Source organism: Oxyura jamaicensis, chromosome 2 (assembly GCF_011077185.1).
Source record: "Oxyura jamaicensis isolate SHBP4307 breed ruddy duck chromosome 2, BPBGC_Ojam_1.0, whole genome shotgun sequence".
Classification (NCBI taxonomy): domain Eukaryota; kingdom Metazoa; phylum Chordata; class Aves; order Anseriformes; family Anatidae; genus Oxyura; species Oxyura jamaicensis.
The window spans coordinates 140,145,266-140,156,514 of NC_048894.1; the positions used below are offsets into that span (position 1 = coordinate 140,145,266).

General features: G+C 40.2%; 1 long non-coding RNA gene across 3 annotated transcripts; it reads right to left on the reverse strand.

Moving 5' to 3' along the window:
• Positions 1-1,326: 1,326 nt before the first annotated feature.
• LOC118163205 lies at positions 1,327-10,192 on the reverse strand. Of its 3 annotated transcripts, XR_004748915.1 has the most exons (5): positions 10,129-10,192; positions 9,850-9,904; positions 6,827-6,950; positions 2,028-2,150; positions 1,327-1,460 (listed from the first exon to the last, which is right to left on the reverse strand). It is a non-coding gene; the product is annotated as an uncharacterized LOC118163205 (long non-coding RNA). The 3 variants fall into 3 exon arrangements; XR_004748914.1 differs by lacking the exons at positions 1,327-1,460; positions 2,028-2,150 and having other exon boundaries at positions 6,616-6,950; XR_004748916.1 differs by lacking the exons at positions 1,327-1,460; positions 2,028-2,150 and having other exon boundaries at positions 6,616-6,950; positions 9,988-10,187.
• Between the last annotated feature and the right edge of the window lie 1,057 nt (positions 10,193-11,249).

Genomic DNA, 11,249 nt, shown 5'->3' on the forward strand with positions numbered 1-11,249 from the left:
AGGAATTATCTCATTTATCAGTCATTCAAATATTTGCTCTTAAATAAACTTCTATAGCAGAAAGAATTCACAGGTTTCCAGGAACATAACTTTTTCCTATGTCTGAGGAAAAGCAGTCTATCTGAAGACTTAGTTGCTTTTGCCAAATCTGTCAGTTGGTCTGGCAGTAGACATTATGTCTCTCTCCAAAGTTTGCCTTATTTATCTCTTTAAATCATAACAACTATAGTACTAATATCTAATGTGTCTCCATAAGAGTATCCCAAACACTATCATTTAAATAACATTATATCCTACAAAAACAAACAAACAAGCAAGCAACAACAACAACAACAGCAACAATAACTATAATAATAATAATAATTAAAAAAAAAGTTGAATTAAATAATCTAAAAACTTAAATTAGTTATCATCTATCAACTGGATGGATGCATCAGTAATATCAGTAATACATAGTCTACTGTATGACCAAATCTTAACTAATGTACAGGCTGAATTTTCAGGCTAAATCCAGAAATAGACACCTCACTGCAACTTTCAGTTTTCAACATTTGCTCAGTTGCTATTGATCCCTGCACATTGTAATACAGATCTTTACCCATTTCCATTACTCCAGCCCTTGAGGTTACATTGCTCTTCCTATAAAACATGTTGCTCCATTCTCATCAACTTTCTACCATGTACAAATTGTATGTTCTATTTTCTGTATTGTAATTGTAATATGCAGCATTATGCCACACACATACATATTCTCAACTAATTCTACTAATTCATGTGTCACTGTTCTAGCAAGTGCCATTTCTAAACACATGGTCTCTCAAAAGGTAGATAAATACTAGACGCCCTTCCTGTAGTTGTCTTAAAACATCTGCTAAATAAAAACAGAACTGTTTCAATGCTTAGAAGGTGGTAACCTTCAGCATAGAACTGCATCATCTGTAACATGATCAAGTCTGAGACTAGAGATAACAAATCCTTTTCAATCAAGAACATTTTCCAAACAAATTTGGTAAGTTCATTTTTTTCTGATGATCTCAACTTGTGAGAGCAAAACAACTCAGAGAGGAATTGTCTAAGAGATGAAGAGTAGTCAGTATAAAAGGATTCTGGTGGTTATAATTTTCTACTTGTTCTTTCTTTATTGAAAAAGTATAATATTATATACTTTATTGCTACCTCTTTGTTTACATTCATCTTCCTTAAGTGCCAGTGGCAATCACCATGATTTCTAGTCCCAGTCAAGACAGCAATTGCCAAAATAAATTTACAAGAATTCTATATTTATTATATTTATTCTTTCTAAAACACATAAATTGATATAGGAGACCCAGAGTAAGACATTGGAAGGTGATGTCAATGCATCTTCAACAGGGAAGTGGAGGTGCTCTATCCCAAAGTATGAAATGATATATTTTCCAGATGACCTGCAGTCTAGTAGCTGAAGAATATGCAATAATCCTCTGTTTAACAGACAAACACAGACGAACTATCTCATAAGTAAGAAAGGAACAGGATGAAAAATTTGATTCCCTCTAGGAATTCAAATGGAAGTTTGGCTGCAAGTGTTAATATACTCCACCCAGAAAAAAAAAAAAAAAAAAAAAAAAAAAAAGACAATGCAGGCTGATATCTGAATCTTGCTGAAGATAAACCCTGCAAGGTATACATGAATCTGGGAGCTGATGGAAGTTCCTGTAGAGAAGCTCTCATACAAGTAAATTCTTTTCTGGGAGCTCCTGAAATGATCTCTCTGAATGATGAGTAACAGATATCCAAGGCCTGGAAGTTGCACCTTCTTAGAAAAGGGAGTCAGCTTAATAAGGCAGAGAAAGATCTTCAGGACAAAGTGTGAATAGAATAATTTAGTTTTCTTTTAATTTCTTTGTCCACATCTTTTATAAACACTAGCAACTTCATTGTCTATCTGAGATGGTATAACTATCAGGAATTCCTTTTTCTCCTTGTCTTTACCTGTTTTGACTTAAGTTTGGCCTAAAATATCCTACTAACAATGAAACATTACTTACCTAAAATAGAGTGAATCTATAAACTGAGGAGGTGGGCATTGCTTCATGCTCTTTTGTTCTCCAGAATATCTTCAAGATGACTTAGAGGTCATCAGAGTACGTCCACTGTTTAGTTGCATAGTCCTGGTAGTAAGGAAGAGACAGTGAAGGAGAGTCTTCCAGTAAAATTAGCATAACTGAAGTTTCTCTGGCCTGCCTGAAACTATTGGTGTGATATAAGAACATTAAGGATCATAGGGAGCATGTCACAACCTCATTCACTATGTTTTTTACTAGTCTTTCATACTATGAAGGCTGTACATTTCAACTTCCATTGAGCCATTTGCAAAACATTTGTCACAGCATGCTCTGCACTTGAAACCCATAGGAATTGTATATGCTGTGTATAACATCATGCCTCTGTAATCAGTTGGTATTTTGGATACTTTTCATTTCTCTGTTCAGTGCTTACATTTGCCAGTTTGCCCCCCCATGTTGTAATGACCTCTTTTATTTCTGAATTTTTACCTCTAGTGCACTTATCCATTTTCTTGTTCAGTTACAGCTCTCTCTGGCTATGTCTATGGTTTGGGTGTAGATTAAATCCAGACTCTGCTGGAATAAGAACACTCCCACTACACGATGCAGAGTGCTGATAAACTTACACTTGAGCCAGTGAAGTAAGTTTATAGTACTCAAAAAAATGTTGATGAGCTAACATTGTGCCAGCTAACTTTATGCTAAGTCAGGACTGTCTGACCATGCCAGATCTCCCACAGCTAGTGAACCTCCTACAGATAGGCTGCAAGCCTTCTCACAGCCCCTTCTTGCTCTGTTTCTGCCTGCTTAATCACAGAATCATTGTCCTTGGAAGCAGCTTTGCATCCTTTATATTCAGGCACCAGGCCCTGTATTTCCCTTTATCTTTGGCTTCCATCTGTAGTCACGGACCTAGCTGTGGACCTGCCATGCATTGTGTGTCTACATTGGCCATTGCCACAAAATTCAATATTAGCTACAACACCATGGTTATCATCACTGAGACAGGGACAGGATTTCAGCCAGATCAAGGCCATGTGTGCTTCATTTGCATTATCCCAGATCTCATGGTGTTTATCTCAAGCCAGAATGAAGGTGGGTAGATCTAAAACAGCTGCTAAAGCTCTAGGGGGAGACTCTTGTACAGGTCTCCTATTACCAGCATGTGCAGAGGTTCTGTATGCTGCACTGTGGCTGTACATTAAGCTTACTTTGTCTGTGCAGCACCATGGCATGGCCTTAAGCCCTGTCCTGCTGTTTAACTGTTAGCACTCTCCAGTTTTGGACTGAGCCAGCTGAACCTTTCCCACAGGCTTGGAAAATAGCATTAGCCAGGGACTGCTGCACAGGAACCCTAGATGAGGAAGTCCTGTTTCTCTTGTAGAGGAAGGGAAATTTTAACCACCCAAACCCCTTGTGCTGAGGGCAGTGGGAGAAGCCCTGGTTTTCTTCTTTGTATTGGTATTGGTGCAACTAAAATAAACAGCTTTGCTTGACTAAGGTGGGGGCTGTGGAGAAATATTGATGTGGAATGGGGATAATAATGACAGAATAGATATTGTGAAGACATCCTGCAAGTACTGTGAAGAACTTGTCAACTGCCTCTCTGAGATCTAGATAGATGCAGATGTCGGTAAATTTGGGTTTCCTGTTCATTGCCCTCTTTGAGGAAAAAAAGGAACATTTGAGGACAAACTGGATCATTTTTGAATGCCTTAGAGACCTGTTTCTATTTTCTTATAATTTTCTAAGTATACAGCCAGCTTCTAGGCATTTTGCCAATAAAATAATCTAGTGTTACTGGCAATTCTGTCCCTACTATTCTGTCACAGACTGTGGACTGGCCACATGCTACCAAAATCTTTCCCCCCTCAAAATAAGCTTTCTTGATCTAGAACCTCATGTCTCTGACGTGGAGGTTTTGACATCTTCCTACACTTGTTTCATCCCAGAATGTTGTGAATAAAAACCCTATTCTTGTTTACTTACACACAAAAAGACTCACTGGCATATATTGCTGAAATTGCACAGTAGACTATGTTATAGATAAAGTATAGATAGACACACATGTAAACAAGAAGAATAATGAATTCTCCTGCTCAAAAAGTGTACTTAGTGAAGTGAAAAGAGATTGGACATATGTCCCTCCTGCTTAGTTATCATTATTTATTATTCTAATTTCAGCTAATGTGTCAAAGATTATACAGCTGTACTTCAGCTTGAGATGGGTAGAGAGTATGCACAGATGATTCTTGGGATTAGAGGCTTCTCCATGGAGATTAATTCCTTCTTCCCATACATGCATGTTGTGGTTTAACCCGGCTGGCAGCTAAACACCACACAGCCGTTCGCTCACCCTCCCCCCTCCCTCTCTGGGATGGAGGAGAGAAACGGGAAAGTGAAGCCTGTGGGTTGAGATACAGACAGTTTATTAAGATAGGAAATAATAATAATAATAATAATAATATGTACAAACAAGTGATGCACAATGCAATTGCTCACCACCCGCTGACCGAAGCCCAGCCTAACCCCGAGCAGCCGGCACCGCCACCCCGGCTAGCCACCCCTATATATTGTTTAGCATGACGTTAGATGGTATGGAATACCCCTTTGGCCAGTTTGGGTCAGCTGTCCTGGGTCTGTCCCCTCCCAGCTCTTGCTGCACCCCCAGCCTGCCTGCTGGCAGGACAGAGTGAGAAGCTGAAAAGTCCTTGGCTTAGTATAAGCAGTGCTCTGCAGCAATTAAAACATCAGCATGTTATCAGCACTCTTCTCATCCTAATCCAAAGCATAGCACCCTACCAGCTACTAGGAGGAAAAATAACTGTCCTAACTGAAACCAGGACAATGAAGAATTTTGGAACATTTTGTGCTGTATAGGGAGGACACATGCTGCTGGAAAAAATATTTCTATACCCCTCTAGTTACATGGGTGACTCATGGCCATCATGAAGAGTGGATGCCAAAAGTAGCTATACAGTAACCTGTGTCAGGTAGTGCCCATGATTTATCACGGATTTTTTGAAGTCCTTGTTCTCCATGCACTAGACCTATTAATGGAAGAGTCAGTAGAGAGCCTGCTAAATCCAACAGTTACAGGCTTTTCCTTCCTTCATTCTCACTGGGGATCAGCAAGGCACAGGATCCCACACAGAACCTACTGTTACCAGAGCTGATGTGGACAGGATGTATAAGCTGAGAGTTAATGACAGCCTAGAGCAAAGATGCTTATTTAGCTGGGGATCTAAAATGTCCATTTTTATTTTCTGTTGAAGCAGTTTTGGGATCAGTAGTCAAAGCTAGCCAGATGGGCACGTAAGACTGGTCTTTAGCCAAGTGGGTACATAATATATGAAATTAAAAGTATGGGAAGAAGACTCAAACAAGCAAACATGGTCTGGCCCAGAGTCACTATAAAGTTCTGTTGTCCTGGGCCAGAGCCAAATGACAACTACAGCTGCACACAATTACTTGGGCATGAACTCTGAACAGGAGAAGAGCCAGAAGATAATGTAGGTAGGTTATGAGAGACCTAGCACAATGTGTAGGAAGGTCTTTTTTTGGCACCTAGTTCTTACTCAAACACCCACATAGCTCCTCAATATTTAAGACAACTACTTCATGAGCACAGTTTCCCCAGTCCATGTCTCATGCACCTTCCTCAGCAAAAAGCCTATTTCATTTCCATTAGCTCCCAGGGCAGAACAAAAGCCGTCTGCAAGCAGTATATACTGGTATCCAGACTGGTTCTGCAATTCTGGGAACAAAATGTACTCTGAAACTTATACGGTTTTTAGTCTGCACTCTCTGCAACATCTGTTTTCCAAAATTCTTTGTTTTAAAGTCTTTGTTCTTTTTTTCCCTTCACAGACTTTAAGCTCTATTTCTGTACTTAAAATCCCCAAACCTTTGGTGTTAGAATAGGGAAGCCAACTCATTTTGGGATTTAGAAGACTGTAAGAATTATACTACAAGAACCTGTAGAACAAAGGGACTGGAGGGAAAAGTAACAGAGATAACAGAGATAAAAAATCTGTGGGGGAAAAAAAAAAAAAAAAAAAAAAAGGAATTATATCATTGTATCTCACTGCTGCAACTCACAGCTGAGATGCTGTTTCTATGGCATGAAACTGAGCTGCTGCATGAAAGCATGTGGGTATTTGAAAAACAAATCTTGTATGGACAAGGCTGAAGGAGCATGTAAGAAAGCAAACCTGATGCTGTATCTTTCATACTGTCTGTAGAGATGGGTTTCTGAAGTGATTTTTCCCCACAGCCAAAACACAGAGCACCTAGTTTATTCATCATAAAAGTCCACTCAAGAAAGAACTGGTGTTTACACATAATGGATTATTATTATCCATCCAATGGGACGTGTGCCTGGAGGATCTAAGTCTGAATGACTAGGACCCAGGCATGAACTCAGGAGTGAGATATTTTACAATTGTCAATAGATTGTCAAATACATGTGATTTATGGCTTAGAAGTTCCTACCCTTCTCCCACTCTTATCTGCTAACACTGTATAGAGCAATCTGACACCAGGTTCTTTCATCTTCACTATTCAGGTGACCAAGACTTTTAAAATTATAGTGAGCACTAATCTCAGAATCAGTGAAAAATAATTGAAGAATTACTGAGCATGAAAAATTACTGAGCAGAAAAGTGGCTTGATAACAGTGGATTATTATCCCAATTTTGAAGTGAAAATCAAGAAAAGAGTTTTGAATTTCTTGATGACCATTTTCCGTTGGTTGACACACCAGTTGAAATGCCATTTACAGGACAAGTTCAACATAAATCTCCATGAGAAATCTCCTCCATCTTGGAGTCCTCTCTCCATCATGGGTCCTTCCACATTTACAGAACATCCTTCTAGCACCAGCTCTCACTCTTCTCAACCGCACTAGAAGAGGAACAGCATACTGACAAATTTAAGTACTTCCAACCCTAAATACATGTGTTTCTTAGTGCTGAATGATATTCACTGTGATGGCAAGTCAAAAGTCATTAAATACTTGAAATATTTTATTTTTATTATTATTCGTTAATGGTTTCATGCCAAAAATGTGAACAGGGCTTTTAGAAACAAAAGCAAGGTTTAATTGAAGCATGCACTAAAATGAATGAAAATTGGCTACAATGAGCAACAATGATATTTTCTGAAAAACAAAATTCACTGTGAGATGGAATAGAAATAAAAACCTCTACAGTGCATTTTCATGTTTTTTGTTGTTGTTGTTTTGTTTTTTTTTTCTCTGCATTTGCACAGAGCATATGATTTTCAGTGATTCAGTGGGCCCCACAAATTCACAGAATCACAACATTGTTGAGGTTGAAAGCAATCTCTTAAAGTCATCTAGTACTACCAATCTGATCAAGAAGGGACTCTTAGGGCAGGTTGACCAGGACCGTGTCCAGATGGCTTTTGAGTATCATAAAGGAGGGAGACCTCACCATTTCTCTGGGCAACCTGCACCAGTGCTCTGTCACCTCTACAGTAAACAAGTGCTTCCTGGTGGAGCCTACTGTGTTCCTGTTCACGACCATTGCCTCTTGTCCTGTCACTGGGCAGGCTGCCTCCATCTTCATTGCACCCTCCTTTCACATATTTATATACTTTGATAATATCCTTCCAGAGCTTTCTCTTCTTTAGAACAATCCCAATTCTCTCAACCTATCCTCATATGAGAGTTGTTCAAGCCCCTTGATCATCCTGATGGCCCTTTGTTGGACTCTCTCCACTATGTCCATGTTTCACTTGCAACGAGAAGCCCAGAGGTGGACACAGTACTCCAGGTGTAGCCTCACCAGGGCTAAGTTAAGGGAAAGGATCACTTCCCTCAACTTGCTGGCAATGTCTCCCAGTGCAGCCCAGGAAACCATCAGCAAGGGAATGCTGCTGACTAATATCCAACCTGATGTCCACCAAGACCCCCATATCATTTTCTGCGAAGCTGCTTTCCCATTGGTTTTCCCCAAGCATGTACTGGTGCCTGGTGTTGTTCCTCCACAGGTGTAGGACTTTGCAGTTCTCCTTGTTGAACTTCATGAGGTTCCTCTCAACATTAATAGAGTTTCCACCCAACTTTCTAGCCTATTGAGGTCCCTCTGGCTGACAGCACGACCCTCTAGTATATCAAGCCACTGCCTCAGTTTTGTGTCACCTGCAAATTTGTTGAGGGTACACTCTGCCACATCATCCACACCACCTTCTAAGAACAAGACTAGGCCTAGTATTGACCCCTGGGATACACCACTAGTTACTGGCCTCCAGCTAGATTTTGTTCCACTGATCACCAACCTCTGGACCTGGCTGTTCAGTCAGTTTTCAATCCACCTGAACGTCTTCTCATCTCATCCATGCATCATTATTTTGGCTATGAATGTCTTACAGGTGACAATGTCAAAGACCCTACAGAAAAAAAAGCAAATACCTATTGCTCTCCTCTTATCTACTACACCAGTCATTTCATCACAGAGATTTATCAAGTTGGTCAAGCATGATTTCCCCTTAATGCAGTACACCACTTCTCCTTCAGAAACTCTTCCTTTCCATCACTGAAATTTGTTCCCTGCTCTTGTTGTGGACCATTCCATTTTCCCAATTTTCCTAATTTGACTGCAAAAATAAAAGGTTACACTTGAAGACGTGATCTCTCTTTCCAGATCACAACTGCAATGTCATGGCAAACAGGTATCCTTTCTGCTGCCCAACCACTCCCTTTTTAATGGAAGATAACAGGAATAGTATACAGTGAGTGATACCTGTCATATTTATGATTGAAGTTCTACATGTCAGTCCAGCAAGAATAGTGAATGCATATATGTTTATCTACATAATAATGATGAGCCAGGAAACCTTTCTACCCTTTCTGTTGCTGCTATTTCAGTTGCCCAAGCAGATGACTACAATGGTGTGTACGTCTTACAAGAAGAGGTGCAGCCTGGTTCAGCAAGACCTTTTAGTGAGATCATCTCCAAAAATGGTGGCGGATTTTGCAAACAGAAGCTAAACTCAAGTTGGCATCCCACATCCCACATCCAATGAATAGGCAAGTGGATATACTGCATGCTGCAATGCCCAGGCACTTAATCCTGATCTCTTGTCACTACAGAATAGCAGTCTTGTGGTCCTGCAAACTGAAATGTGCATTTCTGTGCCTTCAAATGGACCACATCTGTGTAGGTCCAGCACCAATGCTTACCTAAATGTGTTCCAAAATATACTGCTGTACATGCAGACCACAGGTTTTCATCCTCAATAACCTCTCTGAGTCAAATTCTCAGCTCTCAAGTCACCTCACACATATCATGACATTTTCAACACTGAAATAAAAAAAGTTATTGGCTTATTTATTTATTTATTTATTTTCCTACTATCTGCAAAGTTTTAGGCTCTATTCAAATTCTTGATTTGCTGTCTTTTCAGTTTTGTCTGCTTTGCATCTTCCCTCATGTAGAAGATGTCTAGGGCAACACTCTTCCGCTGGAAGTTATCCTTCACCTGCTGCTAGTTTTCTGCCTCTTGGGCCTCTGAAACTGCTGCCTAGGTCAATCCTACCCTGCCACAGAAGTTTGACAGCTAACAAACTGTTAACACTGTTGTCAGTGATCAAAAACAGAAAGGCTTTTTCACCCCTCAGTTGCAAGCCCTTTTTCCTACTCCCAACAGAGAGACCCAAATAGATTTTGCAAACAAAAAATTGCAGCCAAACCACAGATTTGACAAACTGCAATCAAACAAACCATTATTCAACAGATAGACAAACAAATTAATTTACTGCCAAGGAACAAGGACTTACTTCTTCCATACCAACAGTCACACAGACATGTGGTGCCTCAAACACTCTGACATTGCTGAGAAAGAGGAAATATGGACTAAAAAAGCCCTTCTGCAAACTATGAAGCCCTAAAGATATATGTGGCTTTTCTGCCCCTACCCTGGTGAGGGCTTAATTTAGCCTTGAAAGAGAAATAGCTTAATATTCCTTTTCTGCTCAAAAATATCCTGAGCAATAAAAAGCTGAAGTTTGGGAAGGTATTTGGTAATAGATTCTTGTAATTCCTATCTGGCTATCTACTTTCTACTTCTATCAGCTGCTAATCCAGACAGGCCCAGTGTGCCTGTGTTGGTGTTAGGTCCCAGTGGGACAAGAGCAGCCCCTCCTAATCTATTGTGCTTTAACCCTACAAGCATCTCAACACCACACAGCTGCTCACTTACTCTCCCCAGATGGGATGGCAGAGAGAATTGGAAATTTAGAAATGCAAGAACATATGGGTTGAGACAAAGGCAGTTTACTCAGTAAAGCAAAAGCTGGGTGTGCAATAAAACAAAACTAGGAATTTATTCTGAACTTCATCAGCAGGCAGGTGTTCAGACACTCCCAGGAAATCAGGGCTCACCACACATAATGGTTTATTGGGAAGAAAAAAGCCATCACTCTGAACGTGTGTGTGTGTGTGTCCCTTTCTTCTTCTTTACCCTAGCATTTATTGCTGAACATGACACCAAATGGCATGGGACATCTCTTTGGTCAGTCTGGGTCAGTTGTCCTGGCTGTGTCCCCTCCAGCTCCTGGTGTACCCCAGCCTCCTCATGGTGACAGGGCACCATGAGGAACTGGAAAGTCCTTAGTTCTGTGTGAGCACTGCTCTGCGAGAACTAAAACACTAGTGTGTTGTCACCACTTTTTTCATCAAAAAAAAAAAAAAAATGCATTATGTGAGACACTACAATGAAAATTAACTCTGTCCCAAGCCAAAACCATGACACTAATGTAGCTGCTAGCTTTAGGGTAAAGACTCTCTTCCATGAAGCAGAGATGTGGCTTCAAATCATTTTAGGGAGCAGATGAACCTGTGGTCAAGTCTCCTGGTAGCAGGTGAATGTTGTAACATCAATACAGAAACAGTCAGTTACAAACTCAAACCTTCCTCTTCTGACAGAAGTTGCTTTGACCCTAACTCGTTCCTTAAACACAGGGTTTATCAGTTCAATTGACCATCAATCATATATAACACAAAATCTCTCCCTGTGGCAAAGGTAAATTTCTTAAATCTTGGCAAGGGATTACATGAAACATTTCCTGTTGGCTTGTCTAGGTTACTGTCTGGTCAGAGTGCTGGCATTCGCCTCTTTCCATATGCTGTATGGACAGCATATATATCTAATATATTCATTGTGAACTCTCAAAACAGT